The following is a 267-nucleotide window of genomic DNA, read 5'->3' as shown; positions in this document are numbered from 1 at the left end:
GGGTAACAGAGCCACAAACCCCACAGACAAGCCCTCAGTGGATTAATCATTTAAAGAGGCAAAGTTAGTCAGTACCCAGGAGAGTTAAGATTGGTAACTTTTGCACAAGGACAGTTCAGCTGCTCTAACATAATGAGGACTATGTAGAAATCATTGACATAAAATGTTAAATTAGCGTATGTCCAGTGCAAATATATTACAATGTGAAAAAGAGTTAAAGCAACAAGCTTAATACTTTGAGAATGATACTTTGCCTGATACTTTGAA

This window comes from Siniperca chuatsi, linkage group LG20 (assembly GCF_020085105.1).
Source record: "Siniperca chuatsi isolate FFG_IHB_CAS linkage group LG20, ASM2008510v1, whole genome shotgun sequence".
NCBI lineage: Eukaryota > Metazoa > Chordata > Actinopteri > Centrarchiformes > Sinipercidae > Siniperca > Siniperca chuatsi.
This window is presented reverse-complemented; position numbering follows the sequence as displayed.